Source organism: Macaca fascicularis, chromosome 9 (genome assembly GCF_037993035.2).
Source record: "Macaca fascicularis isolate 582-1 chromosome 9, T2T-MFA8v1.1".
NCBI classification, from domain to species: domain Eukaryota; kingdom Metazoa; phylum Chordata; class Mammalia; order Primates; family Cercopithecidae; genus Macaca; species Macaca fascicularis.
In genome coordinates this window covers 31,889,386-31,917,073 of record NC_088383.1, presented here as the reverse complement: position 1 = coordinate 31,917,073, position 27,688 = coordinate 31,889,386, and the positions used below count along the sequence as shown (strand labels likewise).

Here is a 27,688-nt window from a genome sequence, read left to right as displayed (position 1 = left end):
TTCATCTCCAACTCAGGCACCTCTGGATCCAATGGGCTTTTCCAGGACTGAGCTTCTTCCTAGAACTTTTGGAAACAACAAGAACTCAAGGTGCAACAGGTACTAGTGGTTACCTTTTCACAGTCTATACCCAAAAACCTAGGGACCCTGGGTTAAGTTTGCAGCCTGGGAACAATACTATACCATGTAGCCCAGGTGTGTAGGAAGTTCTACCATGTAGGTTTGCGTAAGTGCACTCTGGTATGTTTGCACAATGATGAAATCACCTAACAGCATAGTAAGTGACTGGTGACTGTACATCCCCAGCCATTTCAATGGTTTAGATACATTTATATACAACACCATGTGCTCACTGTACTTTTGACCAAAATGTTCAAGAAGTTTTTATGAGAAAACTTAGATGTGAGTCTTTTCTATGTCCTTCCCTTCAGTGCCATCAAGAAGAGTAGACTGGGGTAAGAGCTTGCCTGGCTAAGTCAAGCAAAGAAAGTAGTAAAAAAGAGAAGGAGAGGGGAAGTCAGGTTGTCTTCTTGCCGAGCTCTTTCTGATAAGAAATTCCTCTTTCTGGACTGTCCAGTTAAATGTTAGTTTGGCCTTTGGAGGATCTGATGGAAAGGGTGGTTGGGTCAAGAGTAGACTCCGCTTCAATATCAGTGCTCCTTGAATGGAGACTGTGGTGGTTTAGGTACGGTTTGTTGTCTTCACCAAGTCTCATGTTGAAATTTTGTCCCCAGTGTTGGGGGTGAGGCTGCTGTGGGGCATTTGGGCCATGGGGGTGAATCTCTCATGAATGGCTTGGTGCCATTCTTGCAGGAGTGAGTGGATTCTTATTCTTAGTTCCTATGAGAAGTGGTTGTTTAAAAGAGCCTGGCATCTCCTTCCCTTTCTGTTTTCCTGTCTCTTGCCACAGGATCACTACACACCAGGTCCCTTTCATCTCCCCTTCACCCTCCACCATGAGTGGAAGCAGCCTGAGGCCCTCAGATACAGATGCCGGCGCCGTGCTTTCTGTATAGCCAGAAGAACTGTAAGTGAAATAAACCTCTTTTCTTTACAAATTGCCCAGCCTTGGGTATTCCTTTATAGCAATACAAATGAACTAAGACAGAGACCCGGGTGGGCCCATGGATTCCTGCCCACCAAGGTGCGTCATTGGCGAAGGCCTGAAAACCACAGGGCTGAGTCACTGCGCCTATAACCAGGTGAATGAGAACTGGGCCTCACGACGAGGTCAGCTCCTCCCAGTTCTGCTGGGAGTGAGTCAGTGCAGTTCAGGGCAAACCGAACACCCAGCTCTGGGTGCTGCTAGCCTTGGTGCCCAAGGAAGCCTGAGAGCCTAAGCCTCTGTTAGTATGGCCTGAGAGCAGCAAGGCAACCTCTCTCCTTCCAAGATGCCTGGCCCACAGGCAGACTCAGCTGACAGGGGAATCATCAACTGAGCGACTCAGCACTTTATGGAGTGGGTGAAATTGTCCTCTTTTTCTCTGTATACTCCTTTTAGTGCACTTCCAGGCAGCCTCTTCCACGTCGGGGGCCGCAGGACCTCCTGCTTCAAACATCCTTCCCCATCCCCAATACCAACTGCCTAAAAAACTTAGCTTCAGGCAAGAATCTGTATGATTCATTGAAATCTTGGTGGGAAATTTTCAATGAGCATCTTCTCCCATCACATTGGCATAGAGTCTTTATATCAGATGGTAGAATTAAAGACTGAGTTTCCCATTTAAGGATTTCAGGCAGCAAACTGGCGAAGGAGCACATATGAGGAACATCTCCTCGTGCAGATGGCAACCCAAGTTTGGCCCTGCTATATCCACACCCTGGGCACACATCATTGGCAATATTTGGAGACACAAAATAAAAATACGCTGATGCTTGGAAAAGATATTTGTATGTGAAAAGCTAGTTCATCAGTGCTAATTTGGGTGAATTACGTGGTTGGAACTATAGTACACAGCCTTCAGAATTAGAAGGGAAATGGAGATCATTCCAAAATCTCCCTACACAGAGATGAGGTATCAATCTCATTGTGGATCATAGACACTTCTAAATAAACCCTGCATGATTTCCTTCTCCAGCCAGTTCTGTGTTGGCCTACTTTCCCTAGCCCCAGTTGACCCAGCTCTGGTGGCTATAGCCTGAGAAAGGAAGTGACCTGCTGTGATGAGAGGTTTTCCCTGGTGACATCTATCCAGCTGGACACAGTTGGGGCTCGTCTGGGGCCCACACATGCAGGATGTCAGAATGTGCCAAGATCAGCAAAGATAAAATCTTGGCACAGAGTTCCTCCATCCTGAGGGGCAAGGAGACAGGACCCATTGACAGGTCTGAGCCCAGAGCTTGCTTCTAACATCTTTGGTCAATGGAACTAAACTGCGTTTGGAGAGTGGCCTGCTTGGAGAGATAGGGAGAGGCAAGTCAAGGTCATAGCTGAAAAGCATGGCATACTTTTGCAAATCAGACTGAAGCAAGTCTATCAGCTGTCCTGGAAAGTCAAGGCATCCTATAGATAAGCTCCAAGTGGTTTGGATTCAGGAGAGTCACTCCTGCAGGAAAGCTCCACTGTAATCTGCAAGTGACAGCTTTTATCTGTTCAGCCCACACACTCCCAGACATTATCTTTTTCTCTTCTAATTGGTCTTAATGGCAAGCCTAGGGACATAATGAAATTAGAAAAAGCAATTCTGAGGGGAAGGAAGAAAACTGACTTGTACACTGACATTTGATAAAATACTTGCCCTAATTGAATACGGAACTCTAGATCTGGTACTGCCTGATCTTCTCACAATTGCTATGCAGCTGTGTGGAGTAAAATCCCATCTGATAATCTGATACCCATGTGAGCTCCCTGGGCTCCCCAGGAACTGACAGTAAAGACGGAATCTAGTAACCTCCAAGAGGTGGCTTTCCACTTGGTATCTCAAACTGTCTTCTTATTGGTTGCCATATTACCTGTGGGGTACAATGTTCGCCATTCAGGTGGGATGGATACACTAAAAGTCCAGACTTCATTATTTCGTTACACAACATATGAATGTAAGAAATTTGCACTTGTGCTATATATATATATTTAGGTCAGGCACAGTGGCTCACGCCTGTAATCCCAGCACTTTGGGAGGCCAAGGTGGGCGGATCACCTGAGGTCGGGAGTTCGAGACTAGCCTAACCAACATGGAGAAATCCCATCTCTACTAAAAATATAAAATTAGTCGGGCGTGGTGGTGTATGCCTGTAGTCCCAGCTACTCGGGAGACTGAGGCAGGAGAACTGCTTGAACCTAGCAGGCGAAAGTTGTGGTGAGCTGAGATCGTGCCATTGCACTCCAACCTAGGCAACAGGAACGAAACTCCGTCTGAAACAAACAAACAAAAAAAACACACACACACACAAAAATATATATATATATATAGTTGAAAAAAAAACTATCTTCTTAGCTTCAATGAATACAGGTTCTTCTTACCTCTGAAAGGAGAAATATTAGATTGGGGTGGAAAAGTGTGAAAAGATTCCTGCCCATTTAGACAACCAGGCTGTGCTTTCTGATGTTTATTATTACAGAGAGCAGGATAATGGCCTTCTCTGGGTAGGGGACAGCCCTGGGATGCCCAGGTGTGATTGCTGACACTTCTCAACCAGTTCCATTGTCAGAGGAACCCACCACTGACTTCTTCTACAAGCTGACTGGCCTGCTTTTCACTTTCATGTTCTCAGTTTCCACAGTGGTGGCCTGGACCATTTATGGTGAATTAGCCTCTCTGTGTGTGCTTCTAAAAAAAAAAACAAAAAAACCACTTTGCCTTTAGTTAGTGCTGTGCTGTACAAACCAAGGATGGGGAAAGTTGGAGGAGTTGAAGATTATACCTTAACTTTCACAACAGATGTTTTGGCGTTTATTTTTCCCTAGGAGGACAGTAAATGCAAATTGTTCATTTGAGCAATTTCTATCCCTTTTGGATGGTCCCTATGTTCTTGCTGTGAAATGTGCTCAGCTCCTCAACCAAATTGCATGGGATCGTTCCGAAGGGAGCAAACCTAGTTTGCATACTTCAAATTAGAAGATCGCATTAAAGTATGCAGGAATCAGAGACTCAACCCACCCCACTAACAACCTATTTGGGCCCTTAGGGAAGAAGCTGCATGAGGCTTAGCAGTTCTGACACCTGAAAGGTGGAAGGAGATCTAATGGCACTTACTAAAAAATGTATAAATCATCATGAAATGGTTTGAAATTTTAAGTCCAGCATCTTTCTAAGGCAGGTATACTACGGATCAAAATGTAACTGCCTCCACCTCCATACAGGCCTGCTAGGGCCAACTCCTGGTGTTAAAAAAAGGGGCAGGAACCCTAACTGGGTTTTCCAAAGGACCTTGTGCAGCTGAGTGGTGGGTGCTCACTTTCTCAGCAAGTTCAGTTGCCCTGGAACTCCTAGGCAAGCAGAAAACTCCGGAAACGGAAACCATGAAACCTACAGAGTTCCCAGAGGAAACTGGACCACCCGGAACCTGTCTAAAACCGGTGATAACTGACCAAATTACAAGTCAGGAAAACGGTCTTTGGTGAGTGAGCATTTCTGAGGTCTTGGAATGCTTTCACGTGACTGAGAACAGTTGGATTTGAGTGTTTGGTTTTGCATCTGGATTGGGGGAAAAAAAAGTGGTATAAAATTTTTGCCTTAGGAGGAGAGAACAGAAGAAGGGTGACCATCCTGACAGCTCGCAGGACGGCTGAGAAAGACATGCCCAGGGCCCTGCCCCTGATCCTCTGCGTCATGGTTTTCCAGTAGCTCCTACTCTTCACAACCAGTGTGACTGGACAGCCACGTCAGAAACGTATGCCACTGGGCCAGCCCTCCCGAAGTGCAATGACACAGACTTTTAGTAGATTTTTCAATTTAGCTGGTAAAGTTTCATGTTTTTCTCAAGTGGATAAAAATCCCGACTTCCTCTGTTTCTAATTAAAGACATATGGGCAGAGGATGGTCGGCTCCTTCCTTTGACCTCTGTGTGAAGGATTGTGGCCCAATGGCATCTCAATTTGCCTGTCACCGGTTTGCTGAGCAGGTTTTTTGTTTGTTTGTGTGTTTTGATTTGTTTTGTTTTGTTTTGTTTTTGAGATGGAGTCTCACTCTGTTGCCCAGGCTTGCCCAGGCTGAAGTGCAATGGCATGATCTCAGCTCACTGCAACATCCGCCTCCCAGGTTCAAGCGATTCTCATGCCTCAGCCTCCCAAGTAGCTGGGATTACAGGCGGCTGCCACCACACCCGGCTAATTTTCGTATTTTTAGTACAGACGGGGTTTTGCCATGTTGGCCAGGCTGGTCTCGAACTCCTGATCTCTGGTGATCTGCCCACCTCGGGCTCCCAAAGTGCTGGGATTACTGCAGCCGGGTTGGGCACTTTTAAACAGGCCACCTAATCTCTCTGCTGCCTGAGTAGAATATGCACCTCATTGATTGGTGTCCTATGCTGTTTCACTGTTTGGTGATATCAAGTGGTCATAAAAATGCTTTAGAAGCAAGGTCCTGGGTTGTCAAAATGCCCATCCATTACCATAAGCAAATTTATTCCATAACACTTCACGTCTTTAGAACTAAATCGAATAAATGCAAGAAGTTTCTGAAATAAAAGGGAGAAGCTTCAAGTAATAGCTTGTTCCAAATAGAGAGTTAAGTATCCTCTGGGAGTGGAGTTTTTTTCTACTTGGGAGGCTTTAGTTCTATGAGTGTGGAAGTGTAGAACTCGTGACATGTTTCTACGGTCCCAAAAGGCAAACTCTCAGTTTATTTTATGGCCCATACCTTGGGCCTTTTCCCAAAAAATATGTATCCAAAGAAGTCATCGTTTTTGTACAGTAGTTCCGATTAATGCCAGATCAATCTTTCCAAATGAATCAAGGTGTTTAATTAACATCAGACGTTTTCAGGTCTATTGGTTGTAAATGATGATGACAGTAGGAGGGGGAGTTAGCATTCATTGAGCACTTACTCTGTGCCAGGCACTGCGCCAAGTGCTAGTGTGTGAGCTCATTCAATTCACAGGAACCCATGGGGCAGGGAATTCAGTCCTCCCACGTTATTTTATTTTTAAAATTTTTTACATTATTTGCACACATTTGTGGGGTACACGTGAAATTTTGTTACGTGTATATAATGTGGAGTGATCAAGACAGGGTGTTTAGGGTGTCCATTGCCCAGGTATAATATATTTTTGTTAAACTATAGCCACCCTACTCTACTGCTCTCAAACACTGGATTTACTCCTATCTAACTGTAGGCTTGTAGCCTTTGACCCACTTCTCTTCATCCTCTCCCTGACCCTGCCACTCACCCCACCTGGTCTCTGTTCTCCGTCTTTTCATTCTCTACCTCCATGTGATCAGATTTTTTAGCTCCTATGTGTCAGTGAGAACATGTGGTATTAATCTTTTTGTGCCTGACTTATTTCACTTAAGATAATGACCTTCAGTTCCAGCCATGCTGCTGCAAATGTCAGGATTGTATTCCTTTTTATGACTGAATAATATTCCATTATGTATATATACAGCACATTTTCTTTATCCATTTGTCCAATGATAGGCTCTTAGGTTGATTTGACGTCTCTGCAGTTTTGAATAGTGCTGCAATAAACAAGAGAGTGCATGTATTTATTTGATATCTCGATTTCTTTTCCTTTGGGTAGGTACCCAGTAGTGGGATTGCTGAATTGAATGGAAGTCATATTTTTAGAGTTTTGAGAAATCTTCATTCAATTCTCCCATTTTAGAGAAGAAGAGATTGAGTTGCAAAGAGGTTAAACAATTTTCCCAAAGCCACACTGCTTGTAGGTGACAGAACTAGAATATGAACTGGGCAGTGTGTGACTTTAGGCTTGTCTTTTTTTTTTTTTTTTTTTGAGAGATGAGGTCTCACTATGAGGCCCAGGCTGGTCTTGAACTCCTGAACTCAAGTGATCCTTCCGCCTTGGCCTCTCAAAGTACTGGGATTACAGGCATGAGCCACTATACTGGGCTTTTTTGTTTTGTTTTGTTTTGTTTTTGTTTTTTTGAAACAGGATCTGACTCTATCACCCAAGCTGGAACGCAATGTTGTCATCACTGCTCACTGCAGCGTCTAACTCCTGGGCTCAAACAATCCTCCCACCTCAGCCCCACAAGTAACGGGACTACAGGCATGTGCCACCACGCCCAGCTAGTTTTCTACTTTTTGTAGAGGCAGGGTCTCGCTCTGTTGCCCAGGCTGGTCTCGAACTCTTAGGTTCACATAATTCTTCTGCCTCAGCCTCCCAAAGTTGTTGTGATTACAGACCTGAGCCACTGTGCCTGGTCTCTGGCGAGTCCTAACCATGTGCCATCCTCCCTCTGGGATTCCTACACTAGTCTAATGGAGGAGCCCTGCTCGGGTGAGAATGCCATTTCCCTGGCCATTCATGAGGTGGAATCCAGTAGTCACTCAGGAAATACTAATTCCCTGTCCCTTCCTTTTCCATCAATCCTATCTCACAGTCATACAGGAGAACTTAAAGAAAGACTCTTCTTAGGGTTAGGAAAGAGAACAACCTATTTGAGAGGATCTTTCCCTTTAGTTGCATGAAGACTTAAAAGGGTAGAGCATATCAGTATCTCCACAATGTATGAGTCCCCAAGTGCTGATGATGGTTGCATTATGTATTTCAGTAACGATCCTTGTCAGACTCTAAAACACTGGTCATCCCCTTCAGTGTGACTCACCAGATACACGCTCAAAGCTTCTCACATGTAATACCCTGGGAAAATAGCTCATCCACCCTGCTAATGGAAGCCCTCTGAAGCTGCCCTTGGGGATCCAGGGGTGACTATGTTGTTTCATCTTCCCGGGAGTGGCTTTTTGGTGTATGTTTTTTATTTGTTCTGGAAAGAGGTCAGAAGCAAAGAGGAAGTGTCTTTTCCATCCTAGAACACACCAAATCGGGATTGAAACCTATGATAATTCCAGCCAGCTGGACCCAAGTCCCCTGCAACAAAACTGTCTCACCCCCCAGTGGACCCACTAAACAGATGGAAGGCAGAGGAAAGACATGCTGACACGGGACGCTCAGAAAAGGGACTCGTACATTAGTTGCACATCAGGTTATTTGCCAGTCACCACTGATGAGTTGCTGCCCTGGATTTTGTCTGATCTTTCATGGACATAAACCTGGGGCTCTTGTGGCTTTGTCAGAGTAAATACCGTGTTTTTTGCGGTCTGGAGGATGGTTGTATATACTCAGAAGACCCTGGAAACCGTGAGTCCAGAGTGACTGGCCACCCCAGATGAGATTATTCCTGATCCCAGATTTCACTGAAGGAAACCAAAGCCAATAGGCTGTTTGGGGGTTCTGCGCGCATGCACGTGTGTGCGTGTGTGTGTGTGTGTGTGTCTGTGTGTGTCTGTGTGTGTATGCGCATGTGCGCCTAACCGGCTGTTCAAAAAGTCCTTCGGAGGATTTCTGCTTTGAGCCTCCAGCCCTGCAGGCAGCACACGGCCCCTCCACCACATCCTGCCTCTCCACTTCCTCCCCTCCTTTCCCAACTCGGAAAGCCAAGAGGGGAAGTCTCTCACGACCCTGTGGCTTGGCGGGGAAGAGGCCTGAACTTGATACAGCTGGCTGTTCTGGGGCCTGGTAAGAGCATTTCTCCCTGAGTCTGGGCTTCTTCGCTTACCTATTTTTAGACGTGTTCTGCAGACTTTTCCGAGGGCTCAGCTAGGAGTGTCCGGCGAGGCTAGTCCACACCAGGCATGAGACTCATGCACCGCAAGGTCCGCTGCACACCTGAGCAGGGATCCAGGGAGCAGTTACATGTGGTTTGATTGAAAGTCAAAAGGAAGAGAAATAAGCAGCCTTTGGCAACTCCCTCGCAACCCCCCAAGAACAAAGTTTGGAGTTTTCCCTTCCACCTTAACAGCAAGTCATGAAAGGTGGCTGAGGGAGCGTGACCTGGGAATCTGGGCACATTGAAGAGGCAGCATGGCAGGAATGTCACATGCAGTAACTAGGACCTCTGACAGCTGATCACAGAGCACTCAGGCAGGCCTGGGCGGGGATCTGTCTCTCCAGTCCTGCTTGGTGCCAGTTAGTCCCCATGAGGCATGAGGCAGGCACTCCGTCCTTGATCTCCCTGACCTCCCCACTCACGCAACTCAGGGCTTTGCACCTGTCGCTCACCTGCTCTGTGTCCTTCAAGACCTAGGTAAAATGTCACCATACCCTTTATCACCTCAAAATGACAGATGCCTGGCTGTTACTGTCGCCAGCCTGGGAGAAGTTGAGGGACAGGGACCATGTCTTATTCATCTGTATACTGCAGGTGTGGCAGAGAGTAAATGTGCTAGACGGGTGCAGGGACATGACAGGAATGTGTGGGAGACCAGGCTGGAGGCACAGTTTGGGGCCAGCTTGTAAAGCGTCACAGGAAGTCCCACATAACAAGTGTTCGGTGAAAGCTGAACGAATGAACGATCAAATGACATGTAACAAAAAGATGTTATCATTTAAGGCCAAGAATCAGCAAATAGCCACTAGAAAAAATAAAACTAGCCAATTCATGATCCTGATTTTGTTTTCTACTTACAAAGCATGTTAGTTTCAGTAAGAGTTTATGAATTCACTCTGTTTATCCACTCAAGAGACTGATGGTACCTAAACCTGGGTTGGTCGCGCCAAATGCTATACATGTAAAATGATCATATTTGTAAAATGCTGAAAATACCTTCTCTGACTTGTCACTGATATGGGCCATGTGCAGGCAGAATATCATATCTGAAATCGTAGACTTAACAACAGACATTTTTAAAAAAGAACCAGAATTCACAAGCTGATGATGGCCTTTGCATGAGGCAAACCAGGGCCAGTCAACAAACATATGAAAAAAAGCTCATCATCACTGATCATCAGATAAATGCAAATCAAAACCACAATGAGATACCATCTCACTCCAGTCAGAAAGGCAATTATTTTGGAGAAACCAGAACACTTTTACACTGCTGGTGGGAATGTAAATTAGTTCAACCATTGTGGAAGACAGTATGGCAATTCCTCAAGGATCTAGAACCAGAAATACCATTTGGCCCAGCAATCCCATTACTGGGTATATACCCAAAGGAATATAAATCATTCTACTATAAAGACACATGCACATGTATGTTTATTGTAGCACTATTTACAATAGCAAAGACATGGAACCAACCCAAATGCCCATCAATGATAAACTGGATAAAGAAAATGTGGTACATGTACACCATGGAATACTATGCAGCCATAAAAAATGAGGTCATACTCTTTGGAGGGACATGGATGAATCTGGAAGCCATCATTCTCAGCAAACTAACACAGGAACAGAAAACCAAACACCGCATGTTCTCACTCATAAGTGGGAGTTGAACAAAGAGAACACATGGACACAGGGAGGGGAACACCACACAAACAGGGTCTGTTGCGGAGTGGAGGGCGAGGGGAGGGAACTTAGAGGACAGGTCAATAGGTGCAGCAAACCACGATAGCACACGTATACCTATATAACAAACCTGCACATTCTGCACATGTATCCTGGAAATTAAAATTTTTTTTTAAAAAAAGGGGGAAAAAATAGTCTTTTGGCCCTGCTCCTGGGGATGCTTCCAAGGGTCACCAGAGCTTCCTCCTGTGCACTCCAGGACAGGGCTGAGCCAAATGGATCGGGACAGGGACTTGGAGGAGGATGGCGGTGAGGGTGCAGCTCTCATGGAGAGCAAGCTGGAGAGGCGGCTGCAGGCAGGGCTGTGTCCTCTCTGAGATGGGCTTTCTGCTCAGGCCTTTCACTGTCCTGTCACGCCTCTTCCCACCCCCGGTGGGCCCTTGATGCAGAGAAGCCCCTACTCTCCCCACTGTCTAATTTGGCTCTCCTTTGTTGCCAGAGAAGGTACTTTCTCTTTGTCTGGGACACCATGCTGAGTTCTCCCGCTCTGTCCAGCCCCTTTGGGTAGCTGAGCCCTCCCATCCATCCCCTCCTTTGGGATTCAACACTTTCCTAAATGCTACTTTTCTGACTGCTTTGTCAGCTCCCCACACCGGGGCCCACAGAAAAGTAACTGCTCAGCCCAATGTCTGACATCTATGACCTGCGCTCACTTGGCTCAGAAGGAGAACAAGACAGGCATGAGGTGTCACTGCAGAGACAACATCAGAAGGTGGGGTTTTAGAGGCCAAAGTAAAGGTCATGAGTTGAGTTCAGAGGCCAGGCGATCAGGTAAGTTGAGCATAGTGGGGCCAAAACAGCCCAGGATGAAGAACAGCAAAGATGCTCCTGGCTAGAGTTGGCGTGGGAACTGTACTAGTCTGTTTGCATTGCTATAAAGGAATACTGAAGCTGGGCAGGTTTACAAGGAAAAGAAGTTTATTTGGCTCGCAGTTTGCGGGCTGTACAGGAAGCATGGTGCCAGCATCTGTTCTGGGGAGGGCTTTGTGGAGCAGCCAATCCTGGCAGAAGAGAAAGGGGAGCTGGTGTGTCACATGGTGAGAGAGAGAGCAAGAGAGAGAGAGGAGGGAGCTGCCAGGCCCTTTGTAACAATCAGATCTCACAGAAACTAACAAAGCAAGAACTCACTCATTACCACAAGGGCAGTACCAAGACATTCGTAAGGGATCTGTTCCCATGACCCAAACCCCTCCCACCAGGCCCCACCTCCAACACTGGGGATCATATTTCAACATGAGATTTAGAGGGCGCAAAGATCGAAACTGTATCAGAATAGGTGACCAGAGCAGGCCGGACCCTAGGACTGGGCCCAGTCTCTCACAGAGGGCAGGTTCTCAAGACCAGGAGCCCAGGATTACCACCAGACCAACTCAGGCACCGTCAGCCTTCTGACTATCCAGCTTGGTTCAAAGAAGCTCATGGCTGTACATCTCCAGCAAGCAGCTGAGTTCTGCAGAGTTCCGGGAAGACGACTAGACCTGTAGTTCATAACCCAAGGATGTAATTCTGATTACAGTTTTTTCAAAATCCACATGTCAGGACTTCCCTCTGGACCTATCAAATCAGAATCTCAAATGATGAGTTTGGGGTGGGATGGGCAGGCATATATGACTTTATTATTATTATTGCTATTATTAGGAGATAGGGTCTCACTTTGTCACCCAGGCTGGAGTGTAGTGGCATGATCCCAGCTCACTGCAGCCTCAACCTCCTCGGTTCAAGTTATCCTCCTGCCTCAACCTCCTGAGTAGCTGGGACTACAGGTGCATGCCACCATGCCTAGATAATTTTAAAATAAAATGTTTTGTAGAGACAGGGTCTTGCTGTGTTGCCTATGCTGGTTTCAAACTCCTGGCCTCAGGTGACCCTCGTGCCTTGGCCTCCAAAGCATTGGGATTACAGATGTGAGCCACTGTGCCTGACTCACTAATGACTTTAGAATGCTGTCCAGGTGATTCAGATACAGCAGTCCACCACATCCCATCTCAAGATGGACACCATCTTGGTTGTGTGATTTTGAGGCTAGAGACCAAGTTTTTTACCTTGCACTTAGCATAGTTCCTCATGCATGATAGGCCTAAAATGAATGAATGAATGAATGAATGAATGAACAGACACTTCTGGAGACTAAAAGAATGTAGACTATGTCAACAAATACAGGAAAAAAAACAGACTTTCCAGTTGTAAACAAGTCTCCCAGTCACCCATTCACAGCATCAACAAATACAACAACACTAATGCGCATTTTATCTACTCGTGTGGCTTGGCAATATGTGGTATTACGGAACGAAAGAAGGATTTGTATTAACATCATGGACGAGAGTGTAAAATACAAGAAGGCACTCCACCCACTCACAATTAATTATATAATCTGAGGCTTAAGTCTGGCTTTGGAAATAATGGGAACCATAATTACATGTCCAAAGCCCAAAATGGAATCCCACAAGTGTTTGACAAGTAGAACATAAGGATGATGGAGTGGTTTACCCATAAGCTTGACCACAGGGCAACCCTGATGAGTCAGGATTTTAGGCCGTGGTAGGATTTTTCATTATCCTCCATTCTTCTGCAGTGAGTACACTGAGCTCAGCGCCACTTGATGGATGTGAATCGGTTTGTGAATTCAGGCTGGCCTGCTGTCTTCGTGCATCTGACCCGTATACAGAATAGCCATGCAAATTAGCATGGGGCTCGGGCCAGACAAAATTAATCTAGGTCTAAAAGCAATAAAGTAAAAGGTGTCAAAGGGTAAAAGAAGAGGAAAATATGACTGGGAACAGTGACACTTTATTTTTCAGGTTTCTCTGACTCGTGATTTTTTTTTTCTTTTGTCAAGCGAAAACTCACAAATGTAGGAAAAGTTGGTGGGAATCTTTCCAAATATTTATGGGATGAGAAAAAAACTGTTCATATTGAAAGCTGGATTAAGAGATTCAGATTTGGGCCATCCCTGATATCAAATCTAAAGTGGGCCACCATGCCAGCCCCTCGGTCTTGATCTCAGCACCCTGTTTCACCTGGACACAGTGGCCACAGTCGGTCATTTCATTCATTAGTTTTGATGGCATTTGTCTCTCTCATTGGATTGTAAGTTCCTCGAGGCTAAGAATCATGTCTGGGCTGGGCACAGTGGCTCACACCTGTATTCCCAGCACTTCAGGAGGCTGACATGGGCAGATTGCTTGAGCCTAGGAGTTCAAGACCAGCCTGGACAACATGGCTAAACCCCATCTCTACAAAAAATACAAAATGTACCTAGGCGTGGTGGTGAAGGCCTGTAGTGCCAGCTACTTGGGAGGTTGAGGTGGGAGAATTGCTTGAGCCCAGGAGGTTGAGGTTGTAGTGAGCCATGAGAACATGCCACGGCCCTCCAGCCTAGGTGACACAGCAAGACCCTCAGTCAAAAAAAAGAAAGAAAGAATCATGTCTGTCTTGCCCACCTCTTATTCCCAGTTTGTGGCACATATATTCAATAAATGTAAATGCTCATTAAACTAATGATTGGACATTGCCTGAGGATTGCGGCAGCCTTCCTCTAATAAGAGCAGGCCACGGGGTTGTCAGTGTCCCCAGGCCTACCGTTTGCAGTGTGCCTGCACCTCATAGATCTCCCTGATGGCCTTGAAGCTCTCCCCATCTCATCACCAGGATGCCTTGAACAGTAATTCGGCTTTCTTTTATTGACCAGGGCAAGCTGCCTGAGAAATGGAGATAAAAGGCAGAGGCACACAGGCAAACCCAAGAAGGAAAGGCAGGGACTGGTTTAAAAATGGGCTGGATTCAGAGGGCAGATGATCAAGGGAGAGCCAGGTATGCAGTCCCAGGCCTGATGGGCCAGATGGAAGACCATATGAAGGGCAAGGAGTCAGGCAGAAGGCCAAGGTTACAGCGAAGGAGACGTGGGCACTTTCACAGAGCACGCCACTTCTGTGCTTTCTGTATGGGCAGTAGCAACTAAAAGCAGTAGCGATCAGAATAACAAACAAGGACTGAACTCTTACTATGGGTACTGTGCTGTACAGAGTATCCTCCTTATGGGAGTAATTGATCCATGCTAAGGATTGGTCATTGATAGAGGTCAGAGGTTAAAGAGGTGAGGGTTTGACAGTCAGGATGGTATTTGTGCTGGAGAACTAGGAATGCCAAATACCCTGTCAATCGGTCCTCCTCCCATGAGGTTTGATTGTGTGTAATAACACAAGGGGAATGAGTCTAAAAACACGCAAGGAATAGCAATCAAATTACCACTGTATTGTTATTTCCCAACTGCCCCCAACAGATGCTCGCTGGTTAAGCTTCGTTGGAGCCTGTGGTTGAGGCTTAAGGCCAAACAGACCTCCTAATCCACCACCAAGACATCCCTTGCAAGAAAATAAAACTCATGGTACTAACACATCAAGAATGTTTGTAGAGGAAAAAAAGAGGATGAAGGAAGGCTTGTTAGGTAGAGCACAACCCTGACCTAACCGTGGAAGCCAGCAGTATCCTGAATGAGGTGGATCAGAAGGGAGACTCCTGGAGTGTCCATCACATTGCAAGCAGCAATCCCATCCATCATCAAAGGAGGTCAACAGGTGGCCTCTGAGTCTGACTGTCCTGATAGCAGCGCTTGCTTGGAGAAGTCTGTCTCACGAGAAGCAGCAAGGCCAGGAGGCAGGTGAATGGGCACAAGCATGAAGACATGGGAGGGAAGCATCCCTCCCCAACAGTAGTAGTAGTAAAAATAATGACGATCAATATTTCAATATGATCACTTTCAGAGTGCATTTAAATGTATTGTTTAATCTTTATAACAATCATATTGGATAGCTGCTATTAGTCTCGGAATTAGCAGATTGGTTAAGATTGCAAAGTAGGTGGCAGAGAGACCATTCACTATCAAGAGGGCAAAGCCCACCAGCTTGCTGTCCAACACACTGGTTGCTAAGTGAATCTAGCTGGGGGAAATACATTGGATCTAAGCACAAAGCCTGACACTGTGCCAGGTGTCCCGCTCTGCCAGGAAGTGACGGTTCTCCTTACCTACCATTGCTGGTCCTTCTAGGGACCTACCTCTAACACACTGGCCGACTCCCATTTACAGAAAATTCTTGATCTCACAGGGCCTTTCCAATTTATGATTATATATAACTTAAAATTTTTCCAATCTTCCATTAATTCCCAAACACAGAGATGACTCACTAATTGAGGATTTATGGCAACAGACACCATCTAGATAGATTGGTATAACAGCTTTCACTGTAAGTAAACCAGCATGGTCTAGGTGCTGGAATAGACAGATCAGTGAAATAGACCTAAGAATATGGTTACTTGTTATAAAGAAAAGATGACATTTCAAATAACTGATAGAAAGCATGGATTATATAACAAATTACGATCAAATAATGGATTTGCAAGAAGAACAATTCAGTTATATCTTTACCTGATTCCTTATTATCAATATACAGACGCATCAAACAAAGCCAGAAATGTACTGGGTGAAAACACAGATGAATATTTGTATAATCTTGGAATGAGGGGTTTTCTTACCCCAAGATTATCTTGAAACAATATATAATTTTAAATTTCCTGTGGCAAAAGATCACAAATGATATTTAACAGAAATAAAGAACTGGAGAAAAATTATTTGCAAATGATATGATGGACTGAATTAATACCTTTACTATACACAGAGCTCCTACAAATCAATAAAAAGAATTAAAGAGCCCAATAAAAATGAGAAAAGATACATGTAGGTTGCTTATAAAAGAAGAAATGCCAAACATATGAAAAGATATTCAACCTTGGCCGGGCACGGTGGCTCACGCCTGTAATCCCAGGACTTTGGGAGGCCGAGGCGGGCAGATCACGAGGTCAGGAGATCAAGACCATCCTGGCTAACATGGTGAAACCCCGTGTCTACTGAAAATACAAAAAAAATTAGCCTGGCGTGGTGGTGGGCGCCTGTAGTCCCAGCTACTCGGGAGGCTGAGGCAGGAGAATGGTGTGAACCCGGGAGGTGGAGCTTGCAGTGAGATCGAGCCACTGCACTCCAGCCTGGGCGATAGCAAGACTCCATCTCAAAAAAAAAAAAAAAAAAAAAAAGATATTCAACCTTAAGTTTGAACTATATTAATATTCACAAATAAAATAATAAATAAAACAGTAAAGAGTGTGTGTGTGTGTGTGTGTCTGTGTGTGTGGGTCTGTGTCTGTCTTTGTCTTTGCCTATCAAATACAAAGAATAAAGAGACTGAGAAAACCTACTGTTGAAATGGGTATTCTCATGCCCTGATGGTTGCTTAGTTTTTACGTAAACTGGCATCATTCTTCTGAAGGGCAGTCTGGAAATACATACCACAGCTTAAAATATGCACACTTACCCTTAGCCCAAGATTGGCAATTCAACAAATTTAATTATTTTGATTGTAGTGAAATATATATACTATAACATTTACCATTTTAACCATTTTACAGGTAAATGTAAAATAGTTTTGTTCTAGTTTATTTTTTAAAAAATATTTTACATATCTGTACACATATACTCAAATTACCACTGTATTGTTATTTCCCAGTTGCCCCCAACAGATGCTCACTGGTTAAGCTGCGTTGGAGCCTGTGGTTGAGACTTAAGGCCAAACAGACCTCCTAACCCACCACCAAGACATCCCTTGCAAGAAAATAAAAATCATGGTACTAACACATCAAGAATGTTTGTAGAGGAAAAAAAGAGGATGAAGGAAGGCTTGTTAGGTAGAGCAGAACCCTGCCCTAACTGTGGAAGCCAGCAGTATCTCGAATGAGGCGGATCAGAAGGGAGATTCCTACAATTCTATCTCGGACACATATATATTTTTTAAGGTTAATTACAGCTTCAATTTTACTTGTTCAAGCTGTGAGGCAACTAACATTTTAACCATTTGTAAGTGTGCAGCTCAGTGGCATTAAGTAGATTCACATTGTGCAATCATCACCACCGTCCATCTCCAGAACTTTTTTTTAATCTTCCCCAAGTGAAACTTTGTACCTACTAAACCCTAACTCTCAGCCAGGTGCAGTGGTTCATGCCTGTGATCCCCGTACTTTGGGAGGCCAAGGCAAGGTGATCCCTTGAGACCAGAAGCTTGAGACCAGCCTGGGCAACATAGTGAGACCCTGTCTCTACAAAAAGTAATTTTTAAAAAATTAGCCGGGTGTGGTGGTGTGCGTCTGTAGTCCCAGCTACTTGGGAGGCTGAGGCAGGAGGATTGCTTGAGTCCAGGAGTTCCAGGTTGCAGTGAACCATGATCACGCCATTGTATTCCAGGTTGGACAACAGAGTGAGACCCTCTCTCAAAAGTAATAATAGTAATAAAATAAAAGCAAATAATCGAACACTAATTTCTCATTCCTCCCACCACTCTAGCCCCTGTCAACCACCATCCTATTTTCCGTGTCTATGAATTTGACTATTCAACAGATTTATCTTAAGAAGATAATTGTACAACAGTAAAACACATGTGTATGAAAGATATACTCATTCATTCAAAAATATTTCCTGAGTCCTTACTATGTGGTAATAAACAAGATAGAAGAGGTAACTAGTGTCATGCCCAAGTCATGATCCCGAGAAAGAAAGTAGAACATAAACAAGTGTGCAAGCAATGAAACATTCAGTTGGGGTAAGCAATTATAAAGAAGATAAACAGATCTACGTGATAGTAATTTTAGCAGGGGCGGGGGGTACTTTAGGTTTTTCAAGCACTGTTTATAATAGCAAACAAATTAGAAAAAGCTAAATGTCTAAGCAACATTCCTGCTAAGGCGTTGAGTCCACCTGGCCGGAAGTCAGCATATGACAGTTCATCTTAGACAGTAAGAACCTTTCTCAGAACTAACTCCATTAATTCAACGTGCCTTCTGTAGAGCATTTTCCTGGAGAGAAAGTTTCCAACATTTGGGGGTAGAGAATAATTTAGCAGGGGTACAGGCCAATGCTTCTTTATTCTGAGAAGGAATGTGTAGATGACAGTTTGAAGTGTTTGATGTCCAACCCTCCTAAAACTGTAAAATAGCAGTGGGCTGATCAAGACACTGATCTAAATCTTGTTTTGTGGTTTTACTTTTGTTCTGGCAGGCTTAGCAACATTGGAAAAAAAAATTACAGTGTGTGCAAGGGAAACAGATTCTTTCCTCCTTCTTGACTAACTGACAAGTTGGAGATCAGGCACAAGTAAAGAGTGATGGCATTGCTTGTGATATAGCTGGGTTACATGGAACAATTTAAACAGCATCAAGGGCCTGGCCTACCCTTAGCTTAGGCAGGAAATTCAAAGGTAATATAACACTTTGCTGTTAAGTAATGCCATTGGATTAAAAGCATGTTCAGGATGACTTTTGGCTTTAACTTGGAATTTCTGCTTCATTTGCTTCCAAAAAGAACTTTTTTTTCTCCTTAAAGTTCTTAACTTGTATTTCAAAAGTTCTTGTCACTGTATAAATATGATATCTACAAGCTGGCCTTGAATAAAAACTGTATGCCATAGAATATGCTGAAAAAAAATTTGGGATATAAGTTTTAGCTGGAAACGTCTGCAGCAGCAGTTTTGCATAATGTAAAGAGTAAGTCGCAGGTCAGACGTATGAACTCTCCTACCTATTAGCTGTGTGACCTTGGGTGGATGAATTAACCTTTGAGGTTATAAAAGGGGAAACACCATAGTACCCACTCAGAGGTTCTCTGTGAGGATAAAATGCAAGCACATGAACTAGCACACAGTGGGGCTTTTTTCTTCTTTCCTAGGCTTCATAACTGAGTGTGGCATAACTGACCTAGAGGAGAAAAGGACTAAAATGAGAAACTGAAATGTAGTTTTGTCTGAGTAACTCGAACATGGTCCGATCGATCTTTCTTTTGGTTTTAACCCATGTTCCCTCGTGCTACCTGAGAAGCTGAGTTTCGGCATGAGTTGAATTTCTGTCTTTAGTTTCAAAAGGATTTACACTAACTAGAGCATCGCTAGATAACTCAGGGTGATGCGAGAGAGTCATACCCATGAGAGAAACTGCTGCAGGATCTGAGGATGTTTAGCAGGGAGAAGACTGTGTGGGGACAGCAGAGCTATCTCCAAAATATTTGTAGGGTAATATCATGTGTAAAAGAAATTAGATTTATTCTGCATGACTTCAAAAGTGGAGACTTGTTTTGGTTTTATAGATAGAAGACATTTATGAAAACTAAGATTGTTACCCAGGCACGGTGGCTCCCACCTGTAATTCCAGCACTTTGGGAGGCAGAGGCAGGAGAATCACTGGAGGCCAGGAGTTCAAAACTAGCCTGAAGCTGGGCGCAGTGGCTCACGCCTGTAATCTCAGCACTTTGGGAGGCCTAAGCAGGTGGATCAATTCGAGACCAGCTTGGCCAAGGTGGTGAAACCCCGTCTCTACTAAAAATACAAAAATAACTCAGGCGTGGTGGCGCACGCCTGCAGTCCCAGCTACTTGGAAAGCTGAGGCAGGAGAATAGCTTGAACCTGGGAGGTGGTGCTTTCAGTGAGCCAAGATCTCGCCACTGCACTCCAGCCCGGTTGACAGAGCGAGACTCCATCTCAAAACAAAACAAAACAAAACAACAACAACAACAACAAACAACAGCCTGGGCAACATAGCAAGAACCCATCTCTGTAAAAAATTTTAAAAAATTAGCCAGGTATGGTGGCACATGAGTAGTCCCAGCTACTCAGGAAGCTGAGATGGGAGGATCCACTTGAGCCCAGGAGTTAGAGACTGCAGTGAGCTATGATGGTACTACTGCACTCCAGCCTGGGCGACAGAGTGGATCTTTGTCTTTAAAAAATAAATTGATTACTTTAAAAAAATAAATTTAAAAAATCTAAGGTAGAAAGGGTCCCATCACTAAGGGATCCCATCAGAGAATCGTTATGCACTCCCTAGGGACCATACAAGGAATTCTGTATTGGAAAAGGGTTGAATGAGGTGACTTCAAGGGTTCTTTTCCAGGCCAGAGAGGCTGCAATTCAGATGGCTCTGTAAATGCAAGGTTTTACCGCAGGAACTTAAGGCAGAACAGGCATAGCGAGGTGTAAGGCACACGCAGGAGCACACAGATTGTGCTAATGCATGAACTTTAACCTTCTCTAACAAAAGAATGTCATGCCACATTGGGAAAAAAAAAAAAGAAAGAAAAAGAAAGGTCTTCCACTGCTAGAAATGAAAACATTCATACTTTAGTGTATCGTATTTTATAGGTTCATGTAGACACAGGGGCCAAATGAAACTAAACCAAGATCTTAGGCATTAAGTTACATTTTAATTTTACCTTTTCCCCTCTGTGATTCTGACATAAGCAGTAAAAATGAACCTGGACCTTTGACCTGACCGATAGATATACTTTTTAATTAAAAAATGTTTTGCCATTCACCTGCGAACCTCTACTGATTGTTTCAGAGTCTTGGTCAACTGCTTTTAACAGCGAAACATTAAAGCCACTGCGAGAATAAACAGGAAGCTGGTGTTTAGGTGGGAGTTCCTAGGAATTTTATACCGCTGACCACAGAGGCCAAAAGAGAAAGGAAATAGGAAAAACAGTGTAAATACCTGGGTGACTAATGACTGCACAGCTCAGCTGGCTTTTCTGAACATTTCATGGGCTGTCTCCCAGGGGAAACACCCTGAAAATTTTTCAGGACTCCGGTGGCACTGAAGGGCCAGAGAGGAGCGTTTACTGCACGCTGTTGGCTGGCTGGTTTTGTGGGTTTTGTTCACCGTCTACTGGGCAGACAGCCTTTCTGCCGATGCCGCCAGATGCCTCTCTCCAAGCGAATGACCTATTTGCATGCGTGGTGCAGACATTTTCTGGAGCTCCAGGGCTCCCAGGCCTCCCCAGGCCTCCCAATTGTAAAGGATCCTAGGGCCACCCCTTTCCTTGTTCACATGGACAGCGCCTAAGAGGATTTAGAATCAAGAGGGCACATTTGCACTGCCTTGTTCTGAAGAGGCAGCTGGAGCGCGGACCGGCCTGGCGCAACCCACCGCGGGTCCCGGGGGACCGCATTGTCCTCGGAGGGGCCGCCACAGGGGCTCCATTGTGAGCGGGGCCGGCCTTTTTCTCCTGCCCTCTGTCTCCCCGGGCCTCCCCTCACCACCCCCACCCCTCCTCCACGCAGACTTTTCTCTCAAGCTGCCGGCATCCCCGGCTGCCGCATTTCCAACGCAGGGGAGCGGCAAGGCTCCGGGCTGGCCATCTGCACGCGGAGATTGACAGCAGCCCCGGAAGGTCAGCGCCTCAACCATTTCTGTCTGAACAGCAGGCCACCCAGGCCTCGCAAGCAAAACAGGGACATCTGCTCCCCTTAATTTAGAACACTGGTTCTAATTTCTCCGAAGCCCCTTGCTTAACGCCCTCCTCAGGCTGCGGGGGAAGGGGCGAGGAGGGGCAGGGCAGACGCGGCTGCCCGCCCTCGGCTCCCCAGCTCCCGGAGAGAGCAGCTGAGTCTGGCGGGAGTAGGGAGGGGGGTTGGGGTGCGGAGCCTGGTCACCCACGTGACCCGGTGACGTGGCGCGGGGGAGGGGCGGGAGGGCGGAGTGGGCGCCGGGCCTACCACGCCTGGGACGCACAAATACAGCGGGGTCTGCAGAGGAGCAAGCTGCGCTGGCCCGGGAGGCCCTTCTCCTCGGGGCAGATGGATTTCAGACTGCCCCCGCCCCTTGAGGGGAAGATCAAGGGAGTGGGCAGAAGAGTATATTGCCATTCACCTGCGAACCTCTGCTGATTGTTTCAGAGTCTTAGTCAACTGCTTTTAACAGCGAAACATTAAAGGCACTGCGAGAATAAACAGGAAGCTGCACTACAGTGGAGAAGGGGATTCGTCTCTGCCCTTGGCCTCGTGCGGGTCCCTGGGCTGGGCAAAGTCCTGCCTGGGTAGTCGACATCAAAATTAATCGTGCCTTGGCTGCTTTATGTGGGCAAAAGGATGAAAGAATTGCACTTCTGTTGCGCTTCCACCGCTAGATCATAAGCTCCTTGTAAACACACTGCATCTGTGTCTCTAGCATCTTCCACAAATGTTTGGAGAATAAATTAATGTGTGGCGGGGGCGCGGTCCCTGTGAACTCTAACTGTGCTCTTTTTCTGTATGACAGAAAAGGAGACATTGCAGAGAATCAACCTGTGCCTGTAGCTAGAGATTCCCTAATTACTTTGTTCCCTCTTTTCCTCCCTCCCTCCCTTCCTCCTTTACTTTCACTAACATTTTGATGGGTGCCCTATGTGTGCTGAAGATCAGGCGATCGACCAGGGATACAAGAAATGAGACTCCTAGCTCTTGAGATGCTCATCATGTGGTGAGGGGTGCTGCATACAAGCAAACAGCTCACCAGGGCTCTGGGTGACAAGTGCCATGGATAGCAGTAGGGCGGCCCTCAGCCCAGCTCCTGGGGAGGCAGGATGTCCAGGTGGAAGCTGGAAGGGTGAGTAGAAAGTTACCAGGAGAAAGGCCCTTTGCCCACATAGGTCTCTCCGCATAACCCACCCCAACCCATTTCCCTCCCGCTCATTCCTCAGGCCTCAGATGAAATGTCACTTCCCTGGTGCCTGGGCAGGATCAGTTCCTCCAGTTACAGGATCCTGTAGCTCTTTCGTCTTCTCTTTTGTAATACTCATCACATGTACAACTGGGCAAAGTTCACCCTCCCCACTGGACTGTAAGTTTTGTGAGGCAGAAATTGGCCATTCTGTTCATGGATGGAAGCGCCACAGCCAGCACTGTGCCTGGCCGCTCATGCCCCATAAATACTTGTCGAGCCAATGAATAGTCTGACTCCTCTTAAGTTAGTGAGAAACCCATACATACATTTTCTGTTTGGGATGCCAGGACAAGCTGTGACGGCTGCACTCTGAGTACCAGTGGGAATTGCCTGGTACCAAGGGGCTGTGATTTCAAATTTATTATTTTGTGATATTCTGCACCTCGATGATTTTGAAACTGCCTTCTTCCAAATGAGTGTCAAGTAGATGCTTCTCAAAAAGGGATCCTCAGGCAAACAGGTTTCTTTACCACAAGATTTCACAGAGCCTGTGATGCGCTCATGTGCACTGTCCTCAGATAGTTTGTTGAAGAAGCATCTAGTAACATTTGCAGCTGGGGGATATCGATGAAGCTCAATGTTAACTTTGTGGCACCGTTTCCCCCCAACTCCTCCTAGGCTCTGAGAGATGGAAGGAGCTGGGATCAAGGGATCTGCACAAGATTAATTTGCCATAATGAAGGCCAACTCCTTCCCCTTGATTTCTTTGTCATGCCGTGTGACAAATTGTTGTTTTTGACAAACAGAGCATTGAGGGAGGCTGAGGTGGACAGATCAACTGAGGTCAGGAGTTCGAGACCAGCCTGGCCAACATGGTGAAACCCCATCTCTACTAAAAATACATAAATTAGCTGGGCATGGTGGCATGAGTCTATAGTCCCAGCTACTCGGGAGGCTGAGGAAGGAGAATCGCTTTCATCTGGGATGTAGAGGTTGCAGTGAGCCAAGATTTTACCATTGCACTCCAGCCTGGGCAACAGAGCCAGATTCCATCTCAAAAAAAAAAAAAAAAAAAAAAAAAAAAGCATTGAAGATGTAGATTAAGGAGGCATTGGGGTACTCTATAGTGTCACCTGAGTTTAAATCCAGCTGTGGCACTTCTTAGCTATATGACTTTGGAGGACTTCCTTAGCATCTCTGAGCCCAGGTACTTTATTTGTACATAGAGATAATAGTTTCTAATTTACAGTCTTGTTAAGACTTTAAAAGCTCTTCTAGGCATGTAGAATTCTCATGGTAGATATAAATTTTATTTAAATTGCTAATAATTGGTTAATTAAAAATTAAATATCTGACCTCTAATAGGTTAATTTAACTAATTAAGCCTGGTGTATTAATGGAGAGGAATCACAGTGGCCAATAGTCTGAGGGACTAGGTTTTCTCTGCTTGCTGCCTTTGAGCTTGAGTGAAGCCTTCTGCGCCGTGGCCATGTGTTGCTTTTCCAGCTAGAATGATTCCAAGTCTTCAACAGCATTACTGAGCTCTTCCTCTCAATAAGTTTAAGTTGTAATTTCATTACGCTTCATTCTCAAATAGAAGAGTTGAGTAGCTGTGTAGCAAGATCCAGAATACTTTGTTTACAATCAGTTTTCCAAGGATTGGCTTAGTAGCCAGTGGCAAGTTTCTCAGCAACAGGTTTATGAGCCAGAAAAGCAATTTTTTTTTTTTTTTTTTTTGGAGACAGGGTTTCGCTCTGTTGCCCAGGCTGGAGTGCAGTGGTGCAATCATAGCTCAGTGCAGCCTTGAACTCTTGGGCTGAAGTGATTCTCCTTCCTCAGCCTCCTTATTAGCTGGGACTACAGGTGTACACCCCCACACTTGGCTAATTTTTTAATATTTTGTAGAGACGGGGGTCTTGCTATGCTGCCCAGGCTGGGTTTAAACTCTTGGCTTCAAACAATCCTCCTGCCTTGGCCTCCAGAGGATCATATTATTTTAAACAATAGAGACTGTTTGCAATGAAAAAGAAAATAGAACCATACCTTATTTGTTGTAGCTTAATTTGGCCATAAAAGAATCAATACTGTATTTTCAGAGAAGAAAAATTTTCAGGGGCCATATATGAGAGCAAATTCACATTATTTTCAAACTGTATTTGAACCACCCAGTCTAAAAGAAAGTTGCTTCTGGAAAGTCAAAGATGCTCTGGAAATGAGTGAAGATATGCTTTCTTACCCATGTGTATAAAATGAACAGTTTTATTCTTTCAACTCTTTATTTTATCTATAGGATATTAACTAGGGCTGCATGTGCTAGACTAGATGTCTGGAGTAAATCTGTTTTCAGATATAATCTCTGGAGCATTCATGAAAGCTTCGTATTTTGACAGAGGAAGCAAAGAACATATTTTGCAAATGCTGGCTCTGTTCATGGATGGAATGGTGCTTGAAACAAGTGTCCTGCTCACATTACTTAACTCTTACAGGGGTCGTTACTTAGGGACCAGCAATTTGCTAAAGATGAACATATTCTAAGAAGATGGTTTTCAAGCAATGACCAATTTTAAATCTGGACTGTGCATCAGGCACCTCTTGGGTATGACTTCAGTGCCTTTGGGTGTTCCTTGTCCCTCGTTCCAGCTACTGATGCAGGTTCTGAACAGCTTCCTGCTGGGTCCTTGCCTCATGCCTTTGCCTCACACCTCTGCTGGAGCTTCCAGAGTCTGCCCTGGAGCTTCTCTGAGCCATAGGGGGCCCATGCATTTTGCCCAACCTAGGAGTGAGCAATGGAGCCTAAGTGCTAATGGATTAATGTTTTCCTTTCTTCCCCCAGATGGACAGCCCTGAAACATCTTTCATGCAACTCCTCAGGCAGCCCAGGAAGAGCCAGGAACCATTCGCCAGGAGCTGTGGCCAACTTAATAACTCATCCTTGTATTGGTTTCCATCCTCTGTCCTTCATCCGGCTTGTCTCTTACTCCTACTCGCTGGATCACACATCCCAATAAGTATTTGCACTCAAGCCTTTGTCTCAGGATCTGCTGTCTGGAGGACCCAGACTCAGTTCAAGTCATTTTTGTTTTTGTTTTTGTTTTTTGAGATGGAATCTCACTATGTTGCCCAGGCTGGAGTGCAGTGGTGTGATCTTGACTTACTGCAATCTCTGCCTCCCAGGTTCAAGTGATTGTCCTGCCTCAGCCTTGTGAGTAGCTGGGATTACAGGCGCACGCCACCATGCCTGGCTAATTTTTGTATTTTTAATAGAGACAGGGTTTCACCATGTTGGTCAGGCTGGTCTCAAACTCCTGACCTCGTGATCCGCCCGCCTCGGCCTCCCAAAGTGCTGGGATTACAGGCATGAGCCACTGAGTCCAGCTGCCATTTTTTTTTTTTTTTAACCAAATGGAGTTACACTGTCTAGGCTATCTTTACACACCCCCACCATCTCAGGCAGTTTTCCAAATGCAGAAAGCTCAGCCCTCTTTTCACCATGTGCATCTGCATCCTACTGTGTGCATGAAATGGGTGATGGGATAACCTGTCTCCTTGCATTGGATGTGGTGGGTCTCAGGGAGAGTGCTGAGTCATGGTGACTTGGCAACAGTCACAGCGGGACCCAGAATGGAGTTTGCAGTGCAGATCCAGCAACTGGTTGGGAACTCTGGCCCTGTGCTTTTGTCTGCTAACTTTAACTTGGCCCTGTGTTATTTTTCCAAGCCATATTTTTAACTTCCTCCTAAGTTTTTTTATTTGTTAATTTCATCCTGCTCTATTTGTAGATTTGAGGGGTATAAATAAGCAAAGATTGGTGTGAGGAGACTTTTTTTAAAAATCATGTCTAAAAGTCCCAAAGTCACGCTGAATACTCTTACTATATGATGCGACTTTTAAAAAATGATGAGAAAATTGTGATTTTGAAAAATAAAAGTGTAAAAACTTAACTGTCTTCATTTGGAGATGATTTATTGAATTTATTTAATCACTAACGAGCCTGGAACAAGATTATGCCATCCACAGCAGAGAATTATACAACTTTGAACAACAGTTCTGGCATGCTATGGGGACCTTGTAGAGACCCAGTATCTGACCATGAGACACAAAGTTACCATGAGGCCAAAGCAGCCCATCAAGAGCTGGGTTCTGTCAGAACCACTATGTCATGTCATTGGACAGGCCCTGGAACAATCCATTGTAAGACTGAACTGGTACATCTGGGATTAAACCTAAGCAGGACCAGAGGGCACAGTCAAGCTGCACGATAGCCATCCACTATTACTATACCAGCACTTCCCTCTCAGCTCACGCCCATGGCCATATGTAAGACCCTTATGATTAGCTGATTCAAGAGGAAGGAGCTCAAGCTTCCTTCATGGATGGGCCAGCTCTGTACATCTGTGCAAGCTGAAAATGAATGGAAACTGCACTACAGCCCCATTCAAGGGTGGTCTAAAAAGACAGTGGATGGTGGTGTCCCTGGTCATACTCCTTATTTTGAAAGAGAAGTGGCCTGGGGTTGTGATATATGCAGACTTATGGGCCATACCAAATGGCTTGACCAAATGGGCAGGGGCCTAGAAGGAGATAGATTGGCAGATTGGTCACAAGGAGGTCTGGAGTAGAGACACGTGCACGGACTACAGGAGTGTTGAAGGTCTTTGTATCACATGTTAACACCCACGAGAGAGGCACTAAACACACAGGTAGACAAAATGACTA

General features: G+C 45.2%; 1 long non-coding RNA gene across 2 annotated transcripts; it reads left to right on the top strand.

Moving 5' to 3' along the window:
• LOC123575540 (uncharacterized) lies at window positions 1-26,913 on the top strand. Of its 2 annotated transcripts, XR_012417565.1 has the most exons (3): window positions 1-99; window positions 911-1,027; window positions 25,806-26,913. It is a non-coding gene; the product is annotated as an uncharacterized lncRNA (long non-coding RNA). The 2 variants fall into 2 exon arrangements; XR_006700819.3 differs by lacking the exons at window positions 1-99; window positions 911-1,027 and adding an exon at window positions 21,428-22,915.
• Window positions 26,914-27,688: the final 775 nt, after the last annotated feature.